We start from the raw sequence: 12615 nt of genomic DNA, 5'->3' as shown, positions 1-12615 counted from the left end.
TCTTGGTGTTGATATTTGTCTCTTGATTCCTTTGTCATTGCAAAATATCTCAAATTCTTTTGATGTAAACTCTCCTCCTCTGTCTGATCTTAGGAACTTTAGACTCTTTCCCGTTTCCTTCTTAACTCTGGCCAAATACCACTCAAACATTTGAAATGCATTAGATTTTTGCTTCAAGAACATGATAGTCATCATCCTAGAGTAATCATCAACACACAACATTATATATATATGTCTCTTTGGTAGCTTTGAACTTCTATTGGGCCACATAAGTCTATATAGAATAGCTCTAAAACTTCTTTGGAAGTGTAGGCTTTTCTTTTGAAACTTGACTTGGTCAATTTTCCTAGTTGACATTATTTGCACATGGTATTTTTAGACTTCTTTAGTTTAGGAAAACCTCTGAATTTCTTTTTTTCTCTGATGCTAATCAGATTGTCAAAGTTAACATAACAGAACCTTCTATGCCATAACCAAATAAGATAGGTTGCATTTTCCATATCTAGGTTTTAAAAATTACTCCTAGTTTGTTCTCCTTTTCCTATCAGATTTCCATTAGTATCATAGATTTTGACAATTTTGTTTCCAAATTCTACTTTGTAACCTACATTGCCTAACTGTGACACACTCAAAAAATTGTAGTTCAATCCTTCAACATAGTATGCATTATTACATGAGATATTCTTTGTAAGTTTAATAAAATATTTTTCTTTGATTTCACATGGAGCATCATTACCAAATCTAACCCTATTTCCATCATACTAGGTAAAGGTAATAAACTTACTTCTATCTCCTATCATGTGATGTGAGCATCCACTATCTATGATCTATTTTTCATTCTTGTTTACACAGGTTACCAGTTTTGTTGCCTCATCTTCATCTAATTTATCCTTCAAGGCTACATAGACTACTTCATCATCATTCTCATTAGAATCCTCTTTAACAATGTAGCATCTTTTGCCTTTGTCCTTGTAATCTCTGCTATCATCTTCTCTTTTATTCTTGTTCTTGTTTCTTTCTTTGTAGTTCTTCTTATATGTATATCTTGCAACAATATGTCCTACTTCATTGCAATTAAAAAAAATGATAGGCAACTTTCCTTTGAATTTACCTTTGCCTCTATGAAATCTTCTAGCAAGTAGTGCTTCCAATTGTTCCACATCTTCCTCATCTATGTTGCTATCACTGGATACATGTTTTCATTTTCTACTCTTCTTCTTTCATTTCACCTCCTTAGTGTCTTTTCGTAATAGCTTAGCCTTGAAAGTAGATTCAAGATTCTCAAGTCTATAGTTATCAAATTTCGACAACATAAATGCAATGAGTCTTTTTACTATTCCTTCAAAAGTTAGTTGGTTTTCGGGTACACACCTTAATTCTTGGATGGCTAAAACTCTAATAGCATAGATAGGGAGCAAGGTTCTTAAGTATTTTCTATTGATAGTGTCATCTTCCAATTAACCACCCAAATTTCTTATTGCACTTACCACTTTCTTTTTAGAGGCATATTGAGCAGCATTCTCTCCTTCCTCCATTTTCATGTCATCAAACTTTCCTTTGAGGCTTTCTCTCTTTGTTCTTTGAACATTCTAATCTCTTCCATAGATATCTGATAGGGCTTTCCACATCTTAAATGCAGAATCACATCCATTGATGTCATCAAATTCAGCATAGTTGAGGGCAGAGGCAATCTCCAACATTTCTTGATTATGCTCCTTCCTTTTGTTCAAATCATCTATAGTAGCGGATACAATTGGATCTATATGTTCCACTCCAATTGAGGTCTTTTCATAATCACCTATTGATACAAGGTCTAATTTCAGTAGGCCTTGCCATGTAGCAAAGTTAACTCTATTGAGCTTGGGAACTTCTCTCTTGGACATCTTGATCTACCTGCTTCTAGTACTTTTAAACTAAATCAATAGATACCTCTGACACCAATTGTTAGAAATAATTTAGAATAACTCAGAGGGGGGGTGAATCAATTATTCAAAGTCCAAATGTCCAATTAAAACTTTTTTATCAAGTTAAGTGAGCTTATTAAACTATTCATGCATACAAGCTTAAACGTTTTTACTTAACAAGTTACTATAAATCAACATGCAAGCATACCACATGAAAGATAAACACATAACATAGTGATTTACGTGGAAAACCAATTTGGAGAAAAATCAGTACCATGCTACTCAATTTTTACTCTTTTGAAGTGATGCCCTATGAAAGGCCTACCCTATTAAAGGCTACAACACATTGTTAAATGTGACCTAGTTAAAGGATTTAACCACCTTGTCAGAAGTGGGCCCGGTTAGAGGACTTTAGAACATTTACTTGGAATGTCACCCTGTTAAAAAAAGATTTACAAATGGTTATGAAACCAACCTAAGTCCATAGGATTTTACCCTAACTAATACAATTGCTAGAGAGTAACAATAAAAGCTTTTGACTTGATACAACTCACAACTTATCTTATAGATTTTAGATCATAGTTTAGCCAATAATATAGCCTAGCTTTTAGTCTTTGTAGCTCTAATAGCTTGATCTCCTTTCAAACTTTGTTTCCTTGAGTCTTCATGCTTGATGTACCTATGCAATCTCCTATATGACCACTTTTGAAGTAGAGTCTTTGTGCTTTGTTCTTTCTTCTCCTTGATGCCTTCTCCTTGACACCCTTTAACCACTTCATAATTTGGAAAACCAACAACTCTTGCTTCTTGACCCGTGACTCTTTAAATAGAAATCTACAATTTTTTTTCTCACTTGATTCTTCCATCTAATTTTAGTTCAAATGGAATAGGTATGATTCATTGAATCCAACCCATATCTTGTTCCTTCTAGAAAAATCATGAAGAATCCTCTTGAATTCATGTAAAAGTGGTTTATCTAAATTTCTATACCACCAACTCATCATCCTTATCCTCCATCCGATTCACAAAATTCAAGGTAAGAACCTTATCAGCTCACATTTGGCAAATCTTTGACTTTTCAAATAATGTAGTAGTTTGGCATTATTGAAATTCTGATGCTGAACACATATTGTGTTACTCAGAACTAACTAAGATTTTAATGATGCTCGACACCTACTATGGATTCACTTAGCATCCACTAAGATCTTCTGATGCTCGACACTTGAACATGCTTGGCTCCTTCTATATCACTTGAGACACACTAAATTTTGTATTTTCTCAGCACTAGCTAAAACTCTTCTCGGCTTGAATTAGCTTGCTCGATACTTACTAATGAACTTAGTTAAGATTTGTAGCAAACCTTGTTTCAACTTATTCCTCTAGTGTTTCTAAGTTTGGCCAACCTCTGTATCTTCAATTATATTATCAATACATCATTTTACCATTGTCTTAACTTATCCTTGCACTTCATTACAAAACCATAACTCAACCTTTTCCTTAGGTACTTTTGTTACATCTTGTTGATTAAATCCTCTTCATCAATCAACTAAGTGATAGTACTTGGATCTTATAAGAAATTGTCATTCTAGAAAATAACAAGTTTGACATTAGCGACAAAATAATGATTGAAAACATTCTTTATCAACCAATTTCCTTCTTTACAACAATCTCCCACTTTGATAGTATTCTTTTTCAATCATATTTCTAATGGTTTGGTTTGAATCTTTCTTCAATTGAACTCTATTCAAGGTATAAACTGTAGTTCTCATAGCTTCCTTCTAGTATGTGATTGCTACATTCTTTTCTATCATTAGTGTTCTTGCACAATCCATGATGGATCTATTTCTTCTTTTAGCTATGCCATTTTGCTGAGGTGTACCAGGGGCTGATACTTGTCTTTTAATTCCTGTTTCAATGCAAAAATTGTTGAATTCATTAGAGATGAATTCACCACCTATATCTAATCTTAAACATTTCAACATCTCTCTAGTTTCTTTTTCTACTCTTAATAGATACCACTTGAATTTTTCAAAAGCTTCTAATTTTTATTTTAGATACATTACGGTCATCATTCTAGAATAATCATCAACAAAGAGAATGAAAAACTTTTCTCTACTGTAACTCTCTATTCCTCTATTCCAATAGGTCCACATAAGTCCATATGTACAATTTTTAAGAATTTCTCTAACTGATAGTTTTTGCTTTTGAAACTAGTCTTTTCCATCTTACCAATTTGGCAATTCTTGCAAAAATCCATATCAGGTTTCTTCAAACTATGAATGTCTCTTACTCTTCTATGCTTTCTTATCTTGACTAGATTATCAAATTTTACATGACATAGTCTTTTGTGTCATAACCAACTTTCTTCTACTTGAGCAATAAAACATGAACATTCATCGAGTTCAAGATAAAAATAGATTACCTTTTGCTTGCTTACCACCTCCAACCAGATTTCCTTTATCATTGAGTAGTTTTTCCTTTCCATTCTTGAATTCTACCTTGAATCCAATGTTGTTCGATTGCGCCATACTCAGTAGATCATGCTTTAGTCCTTTAACCTATTAGGCTTTATCACATATAAGTTCATTGGTTAATGAGATACAACCTTTTCCTTTTATGCAACAAGGTTCATTTTTTCCAAATCTTACACTACCTCCATCATAATATTCAAAATGTTCAAATTTTATTTTATCTCCAATCATATGGTGTCAACATCCATTGTCAATAATCTATGTATCAATTTTGCTAATATGAGAGATAAGTTTCATCTTATCTCTTTCATCATCAAACTCATCATTTATAACAATATACACCCTTTCATCTTCACTAAGCTATCAGAATCTTTAGCCATAAAACAAGTTTTGTTAACTTTTTCCCTGTAGTTCTTGTGATTTTTGAATTCCTTCTTTCCTTTGTGCTTGTGGCTTTTCATTTCATCCTTTCTTTCTCTATTAGGACACCTAGTAATAATATAACAAATTTCTTCACAAGAAAAGTAGATTAGAGAAAGTATACCTTTGTACTTTCCTCTGCCTTTGGCATTTTTTTTGCAAGTAGGGCTTCAACAATTTCAAGATCACTGTTAGAACTTTCTTCAATTTCTTCTTCACTTCCTAATTGATTGTCATTTGATTTATTTCTCTTTTCCTTAGGTGAGAGTTTGGCTTCAATTATAGAAAAAATATTTTTGGAAATAGGAACATAGTTATCATAGTTGTCTAATTCAAAAGTTGTCAGTCTTCCAAGTAGAACATCTAAGGTTAATTTTTTATTTGGATCACATCTCATTTCTTGAATAGTAGACACTCTGATTGCATAGATAGGAAGAAGAATTCTAAATACCTTTCTTACAATAATTGTCTCTTGAATGTCTTCTCCAGATCCTTTGATTGCACTTGCACTGGCCTTGATTCTTTCCACATATTTTATAATATTCTCATCTTCTCTCATCTTCATTTGATCAAATTGTCCTCTGAGACTTTTTTCTTTGGTTGTTCTTACATTTTCATCTCCTCCATAGATATCTTTTAGTTTGGTCCACATTTCATGAGCAATTTTATAGTCATTTACTTCATCGATCTCAACATAACTAAGAGAGGATACAATATCAATCATCGTGATGTTAAGATTCTTCTTTTCAGCAATATCTTCAAATGATAATGTTCCATTAGAAATTTTGTATTCAATATCAAGATTTTTGCAACCTAAACCACTAATAGTAGCTATATTTAATCTCATAAGTCCTTTCCATGCTACAAAATTGTCTCTGTTCAACTTGAGAATCTATCTTTCACAAGACTTCTTGATATTCAGCTTAGGTCCTTGAAACCTTCTCTACAAGCACCAAAATAACTTTATACCAATTGTTGAAAATATAAGAGGAGTAAATAAGAGGAGAGGGGTGAATTAGTTACTACAAAAATAAATCCTAGATCTCTTAGATGTTATTGCAAAAAAAACTTTGAAAGCATAATATTGTTGATGCTCAACAACACACATAAAATATTGTAACTTGATAAATACTGAATATACTCAATAATGAATTAGCTTTACAGTCTTAAGATGTTATTAGTGATTATCTTTACTTTAAAGTAATTGAAATCATAAAATAAATAGCATGAACACATTCGACATTGAGATTTAATGTTGAAACCAAATTTGGAAAAACTACCAATTGTAACTAGTTACTAATTTTCACTCTTCTAAAGTGAGCCATATTAGGAGCCAACCCTATTAAAGGTTATAAAACAAACTATTAGGTGTGACCCTATTAGAGGATTAATCACTTGTTAGAAGTGGCCTTGTTAGAGGTCTTTAGACAATTCAATAGAACTACCACCTTGTTAGAGGATTTACAAATAGTTGTTAAGCCAACTCTGTTAAGAGATTTGATCACTACTACAATGGTTAGAGGGTAATAATGAGATGACCTGATTTAGATACAACTAACTTGCTAATTATAGATCTCTATTCTATCTTGTACTTGATCCTTCCTAATTGAATGGATCATTTTAGCTCCTCAAGAACATTCTTCTTATTTTTAGATTCACTTCTTAGATCAATTCTTAAATATTCATTATTGTACTTCTTTTACATATACACATTATCTCACAACTTGATCTTATACTTATATCCTTCCTATTGTCAAGTTGGCTAGAATACAACTTAGAATAATTAAAATTTATCATCTCATTTTTTTGGAATAAATAGATAAATTAATTAAACTTGATATGCCAAAATAAGGAAATCCTTCGTTAGCTAACCCAACTTGGTAGACACTAACTCAGAAATAATTTTCCTATGTTAACCAATAGAAGTTTGGTTAACACTGCAAACTCACAAAGATCCTTTGGTAACTGAGTGAACTTGGTTAACACTAATTCCATCCAACATTTTATTCATTAATCGAGTGAGCTCGATTAACACACATCTTCTATAGACTTTCTTTCGATGCCTGAGTGAACTTGGTAGACATTATCTTCTAAACTAGGAAAACCTAGGAATGCTCGGTACACATAGAAAACTATCTTCACTATCTGAGTGAGCTCAACATACACTGATTGATAATGATATGAAATTTATGTAACATCAAAGACAATAAATAATTAATCAATTGTATCCAACAATTTAGATGGATGATTATATGCCTTTCTATAGATATTTACCTCATACTTTCATGTGTATGGTGTACCTATATATTTTACTTTATGTGATATTTTTGATATAGTTGAGGGAGGGAGTTATAGTCACCTACTAGTTAGGATCTACATGATGCACCACTCCTTGTCATTTCATTTTTAGTTTAGATTATATATGTATGTATGAATTTTATGTAGATTGCACATATCGAGTATCGACTTCCCTGAATTTCCAAGATGAGTGCCTTCTTTGCTCTCAATAATGTGCACACATTTTATAGATGTTGAAGAATTTTCTCACCCTCCTAAAAGTGGCTTCCCATCACTAGAGATCAATATTGGGATCATCAAGTATGTTTTCTACTCTCTTTTTGGCACTATTCTGTATGTTTTAGCATTGTTTTGTATGTTTTTAAGTTTTTCTTCAAGTTTTCTTATTTATTTAAAATGCCATTGGTTTTTTATTAGGAAATGTGAATAATAAAATAAAAATCCACAACCTAATAAACAAAATCAAAATGAAAACCCTCCACAAGATCAAAATATAAACCTTTGTAATGAAGAGGAACTTCTACAACCTCTAGCAATTGAAAAATATCCTACTGGCATCCAAAACAATATAATGAATAAAATAGAATGAGGGAAAAAAAAATTAGAAGTAATCATTGGTAGGTTGAAAGCTTGTGGGAAAATAAATCCTATGAGATCACAATTGGCATCTTCCCTTGAGTCCATTATGAGCCATGTAGCTTTTGTTAGTAGTCAATTAGATATTTGGCATGTTAAGAGAGAAGAGCAAAAAAATATTATGCAAAAAAATTATCCTATAAAGATGTAAGAAAAAAGGACATAATGAAAGGTAACATATGTGCATTGTTTAAAAAGATAGGACAACAATACACTATTAAACATACAACTAAAAAGTTTCACATCCACTAGTGCATACATGATGATATTAGAAATACATTTTGGGATAGATAGTGAATTGTATTTGATGCCCCTCCCTACAATAATCATGATGTTCCAATATATTTCTTAAATAAATTATAATAAGAATTTATCCCTGAGGAGATCTTTAATTATTTTAACATGTTAGACTCTTAGTGTAGAGGTGAGGGGTCATCATTTGAGAGGTCAAAGGTACGTCATGACCCTAATGTAGTTAGGGCACCTATTTTCAAGCCACAAGGTGAGCATTTCATTATTCTTTCAGTTGTGATGGAACATGTAGAGACCAATACTATAGGGACTATCAATGCTTTGACACAAACCTTCATTCATTACATCATTCCATTAGTTGAGAAGGAGCCTTCTTTGCACTATAGTCATATGTGCACATCACATGGATCCTTATGGACATTTGGCAGTCACATTGGGGACACTATGAATGATGGGATAGCCACTAATGTGTTCATGAGTGACACATTTGGCATTGACACAAAGGTAAATTACAATTATATTAAACTAATTTGATCACATTTTGTATGTATAGTGAATGACTAATTAATCAACATGTCTTGACATTATTCAAAATTTAAGGTAAGAGTGTTGATGGCCCTAGTAAAAATTCTCTAGTCCTATTTTACATCACATCAATGAGTCCGGAGGTATGTATCAATTTAATCATTTAAATTAATACATATATTTATTAAGTAATCATATGAAGGATTGACATTTCTTTTATCTACATGCACTATTTCTCTATTGGACCATCAACATTCACAAGGGACTCTAAGCCTAGACATGATACAAGCTTCATAGAGGTACATTTGTTTCATGTTAACTTAATTCATTTGATTATATTATATTCTATTAAAAGTATGTAAATCGTATTATATGATTTTTTGTTATTGATGTCCGAGACTCCTTCTCTCTTGGATACAATTGATTAATTATGTATTATCTTTGATATTACACAAATTTCATATCATTATCAGTTAGTATATGCCAGGCTCATTTTGGTATTGAAGATAATTTTTTATGGCTACCGAGCAATCTAGAGTTTGCCTAGTTCAAAAGATAGTGTCTACCAAATTAACTTGGGTGCCAAAGGAAAGTCTAGGGATGATGAGTGTTGACCAAGCCCACTTGGTTAATGAAGAAAATGTTGCATAGAACTAGTGTTAACTGAGCTCACTTAGTTACCAAAGGAATTTTTTAGTATGCAGTGTTCACTGAGCTTCACTTGGTTAACATAGAAAAATTGCTTGAGTTAGTGTCTATTGAGTAGGGTTAGCTATCAAAGGATTTTATTATTTTGGCATATCAAGTTTAATTCATTTATCTATTAGTTCTAGCTAACTTAACAATGTGAATGATATAAGTAGAAGGTCAAGTTGTGGGATAGAGTGTGCAAAGTGGTATGTGAATCCATTGAAGATTTGATAAATGCTAAGAGGAAGTGAATTGGAAGGATAAGAAGAATGTTTTTGTGGAGCTAAAAGGATAGATCCAATCAGGAAGGATCAAGTACAAGCTAGATTAGAGATCTACAATAGGCAATTTAGTTGCATTAAAATTAGGTCAATTTATTGTTACTCTCTAACTATTGCAGCAATGATCTAAAGCTCTTAATAGAGTTGGTTTAATAGCCATTTGTAAATCCTCTAACAAGTTGGTAGCTCTATTGAATTGTCTCAAGAACTCTTACAAGGCCACTCCTAATAGGGTAATTAAATCCTCTAATAGGGTCACACCTAAGAGTCTTTTTTGTTAATAGGGTTGGCTCCTAGCATGGCTCACTTTAGAAGAGTGAAAATAGTAATTAGTTGCAATTGGTGGTTTTTCCCAAATTGGGTTTCCATGTTAAATATTGGTGTGAAATGTGTTCATCAATTTCTTTTCTATGATTGTAATTAAGTTAAAGTAATGATAATCATAGATAACATATTAAGATTTGCAAGTTAATTTATTACCAAGTATTTTTAATATTTATCGAGTTACAACATTTTATGTGTGTTTGTCAAGCATAAGTAGTATTTAATTTTTAGAGCTTATTTTGTATTGACATCTAATTGATCTTAGATTTATTTGTGTGGTAACTAATTCAACCCTCCCCTCTTAGTTACTTCTCTTATATTTCTAAAAATTGGCATTAGGGCTCTTTTGGTCTTTGCAGAGAAGGTTTCAAGGACCTAAGCTAAAGATCAAGATGTGTTACAAAAGCGAGATTCCTAAGCTGAATAGAGACAATTTTGCAACATGGCAAGGACTTATGAGGTTACATATAACTACTATTAGTGATTCAAGTTGTAAATATCTTGATACTAAATATAAAACTCCTACTAGAATATTATCAGTTGAAGATATTATAGAAAAGAAGAATCATAACATCATGATGATAGATATTGCATCTACTCTCAGTTATGCTAAATTTGATGAGGTAAAAGATTGTAAAATTGCTCATGAAATGTGGACCAAATTGAAAGACATCTATAGAGAGATGAAAATGTAAGAAGAGTCAAAGTAGAAAGTCTTAGAGTACAATTTGATCAAATGAAAATGAGAGAAGATGAAAACATTGTAAAATATGTGGAAAGAATAAAGGCTAGTGTAAGTGCAATCAAAGCATCTAGAGGAGACATTGATGACACAACTATTGTAAGCAAGGTATTTAGAACTCTTCTTCCTATTTATATAATTGTAGTGTCTACTATTCAAGAAATGAGATGTGATCTAAATAAAGAAAAAACCTTGGATGCTTTGGTTGGAAGATTTATAGCTTTTGAATCAGACAACTATGATAACTATGCTCCTAATTCCAAAAACATTGAATCTACATTTGAAGCCAAACTCTCACTCAAAGAAAAGAGTAAGAAATCAATGGCCAATCAATCAGGAAGTAAAGAAGAAACTAAAGAAATTTTTGATAATGATCTTGAAATTATTGAAGCCTTACTTGAAAAGAAATACTCCAAAGGTAGAGGAAAGTACAAAGGAAAAATTCTTATAATCTACTTTTCTTGTAAAGAAGTTGGTCATATTGTTGCTAGGTGTCCAAATAGAAAAATCAAGGATGAAAAGAAAAGTCACAAGTACAAAGGGAAGAAGGAATTAAACAATTATAAGAACTACAAGGACAAAGGTAAGAAAACTTATTTTATGGCTAAAGATTTTGATAACAGTAAGATGAAATCGCGTATATTATTGTTAAAGATGAATTTGATGATGAAGGAGATCAGATGTCACTTATCTCTCATGTTCACAAAAATGATAGATGGATTATTGATAGTGGATGTTCACATCATATGATTGGAGATAAAACAAAATTTGAACATTTTAAACATTATGACAGAGGAAATGTAAGATTTGGAAACAATGAACCTTGTTGTATAAAAGAAAAAGGTTGTATCTTATTAACCAATGAACTTATATGTGATAATGCATATTGGATTGAAGGACTAAAGAATAATATATTGAGTGTGGCATAGTTGAACAACATTGGTTTCAAGGTATAATTCATGTACAAAAAGGCAAAATTGTTGGATGGAAAAAAAAATCTGGTTGGATCTAGCAAACAAATAAAAGGTAACCTATTTTATCTTGATCTCAGTGAAAGTTCATATTTGATTTCTCATATAGAAGAAAGATGGATATGGTACAAAAGATTATTTCATGTAAACTTTTATAATCTAGTTAAGATAAGAAAACACAAAAAGGTAAGAGGTATTCCTAGTTTGAAGAAACCTGATATGGGTCTATGCAAAAATTGCCAAATTGGTAAGATGGGAAAGACTAGTTTCAAAAGAAAAAATTATCATTTTGAAGAAGTCTTAGAACATGTTCATACAAACTTATGTGGACCTATTGAAATACAAAGTTATGTTGGAGAAAAAATTTTCATTCCTTTTGTTGATGATTATTCTAGAATGAAGACTATAATGCATCTAAAAGAAAAATCTAAAGCTTTTCAAAAATTCAAGTGGTACTTGGCAAGAGTAGAGAAAGAAGTTGAAATTCTTAAGATCAAGATAGAGGTGGTGAATTCATCTTAAATGAATTCAATGCATTCTACATTGAAAGAGGAATTAAAAGACAACTATTTGTTAGAATTCTTTAGAATAACTAAGAGGGGGGGGGGAATCAATTATTCAAGGTCCAGATGTTCAAATAAGAGCTTTTTTCTTAGCTTAGTTAACCCAATTAAACATTCATAGTCATGCATCCATCCATAAGATAATTTAGTCACTAAAACTTGTATCTTAGTATCAAATCAACTTGTAGAAATGTAAAGCATGAAACATAATAGAATCATCAACACATTTGAGACAATGACTCACATGGAAACCCAATTTGGGAAAAACCAATAGTAACATGCTACTCTTTTCACTCTTCTAAAGTGATGCCCTATGAAAGGCTAACCCTATTAAAGTTTGCAATACACAATATTAGGTGTGACTTGGTTAAATGATTTCAGTTGCCCTATTAGGAGTGAGCCTTGTTAGAGGACTTTAGGCTATTCACTTGGAATGCCAACCAATTAAAGGATTTATAAATAACTGTTAGGTCAAGCTTAATCCAAAGGATTTTCCCTAGACTTATATAATTGTTAGAGAGTAACAATATAGGTTTGA

The sequence above is a fragment of the Cupressus sempervirens genome, chromosome 10 (assembly GCF_028749045.1).
Source record: "Cupressus sempervirens isolate cs-2001-9-10 chromosome 10, ASM2874904v1, whole genome shotgun sequence".
Lineage (NCBI taxonomy): Eukaryota > Viridiplantae > Streptophyta > Pinopsida > Cupressales > Cupressaceae > Cupressus > Cupressus sempervirens.
Note: the sequence above shows the minus strand (reverse complement) of the source record.